Raw genomic sequence first — 2145 nt, 5'->3', positions numbered from 1 at the left:
AAATAATAATCTTTTACATCCCAATTTCATCTTGTACTCAAATGTCCTGTGCACACCTACCTGATGTAGAGCAAATCTGCGGCTTTTGGTCTACCAGACCCAAAAATGCACCCATTGATAAAATATCAGTGATCTTTTCAGAAAATTAGAATTTATGTAGTTTCTGTAAAATGATAATAGGCTATTTGATCCACCTTGCTCATTTGCTAGTTTGGTATCTAAATGAATTTTCATCCAGTTGTTTAGTAAAAGTGTCTGTTCCAGATACCCTCTTGTGTAAAGTAAGTGCCATTTACCATCCTAAACATATTCATTTAAGTTTTCACTTGTTACCCTGTGTTTTACCTACTATTAATGAGATAATTCCCTGGATTAATCTTATTTATATGCCTTAAAATTTAAATGGTGGGTAGCTGCGTCAGCATGCGTAGGCTGCAAAGGAACAAGTAATAGGTTTATTCCATGCTGAAAAAAAGAAGAAAGAGAACACAACGTTTCGGCCGTGGAGCCTTCTTCAGGTGTCAACACCTGAAGAAGGCTCCACGGCCGAAACGTTGTGTTCTCTTTCTTCTTTTTTTCAGCATGGAATAAACCTATTTCTTGTTCCTTTAAAATTTAAATGTCAATCAAATCACCTTTATAGGAACAAGTAATAGGTTTATTCCCTCCCAACCTTTGTTCTCCCGCTACTTTACCTTTGCCTACTGCCCTGTCTCTCTCACACCTGAAGAAGGCTCCACGGCTGAAACGTTGTGTTCTCTTTCTTCTTTTTTTTCAGCATGGAATAAACCTATTACTTGTTCCTTTGCAGCCTATGCATGCTGACGCAGCTACCCACCCGAAATCACCTTTATTGTAGATTGCAGAGATTTCTCTCTCTTAACCTGTTTGTATATGACAATCCCCTGAGATCAGGACTCATTCTTGTTGATCTTCTTTGAACTGTTTTCCATGGCTATGATATCCGTCTTGTGATATGGTGACCAAAACCAAACCCAATATTCTAGATCTGGGGTTCTCAAACTATGGTACCAATAATAGTACCCAGGTGGTATGCCAGATGACCCTGGAAATTTGTTCTGTGCACTGAAAAATTGGAATGGGTTTTCATATTTTCTATTTTAATAAAATTAGTTTGTGTCAAATACACAGCCTACGTACTACGATACAGTGTGCGCTAATACTTGAGTGGACACAAGGGCTGCAATGTAATTATATACCATTGTATAGGAATGCGTGCTACGAACGAAAGCGGCCAATTGTATTTTAAAAAAAGTTACCTCCAGCAAATAGGGAGGTAGGAGAATGTGTGTGATTTTAGAACAATGCCAATCTTATAAGCTCAGGAAAGCATACAAATGGGTGCTACAAATGTAAGTGACCAATTGTATTTAAGTTATCTTCAGCAAATCGGGAGGTAGGAGAATGTGCATGGTTTTGGAACACGGGCAATCTTGTGAGCACAGGAAAGCGTGATATGAATTCACATCTGCTTTGCTCAAGTAAACAGGTTCACCCCTCTCAATGAAATGGTGCTTGTTTATTGTTTATTTTTAATTGTTGTTTTTCCTGTTGTCATTCTGTAAAGCGCTTTGAGAAGCCACCTTTAAAGGTGTTATATCAAAAAAAGTGTATTATTATTATTATAATATTTATTATATGTGTATGTGAGTGTGTGCAGCTGTGCTCATGTTGGTCAATGATATTTTCTGTCGTTCGTATGAGATGACTTGTAGGTGGTACTTGGTCCAAAAAGTTTGAGAACCACTGTTCTAGATAATCTTACTAGCGCACTGTAAAACCCTGCATTTCACTTTCAAATGTGTTACTACCTACCCATGCAGTTTTGTTTAATTTTATTACTGCTTTTTCATATTGTCTTCATTAGCACATAAATGAATACACATATAATACCTATCCCTTTTGTGTAGCTTCCAGCTATCCATGTGATATGTAGTTTTGTCACATCTGCAGTAGTTCAACTACTTTCCTAATTATATCAAAATCTAAATCATTTATACATTTCAAGAAAAGAAACAGGCCTTAAACAGATCCTAATTTAACATCTGTCTAATTAGAAGTTGTGCTCCTTAAGAGAACATGCTGTCTTTTAGAGGGACATTATCAAAATGTTTTCTCCAAATA

Source organism: Lepisosteus oculatus, chromosome 3 (genome assembly GCF_040954835.1).
Source record: "Lepisosteus oculatus isolate fLepOcu1 chromosome 3, fLepOcu1.hap2, whole genome shotgun sequence".
Classification (NCBI taxonomy): Eukaryota; Metazoa; Chordata; class Actinopteri; order Semionotiformes; family Lepisosteidae; genus Lepisosteus; species Lepisosteus oculatus.
Note: the sequence above shows the minus strand (reverse complement) of the source record.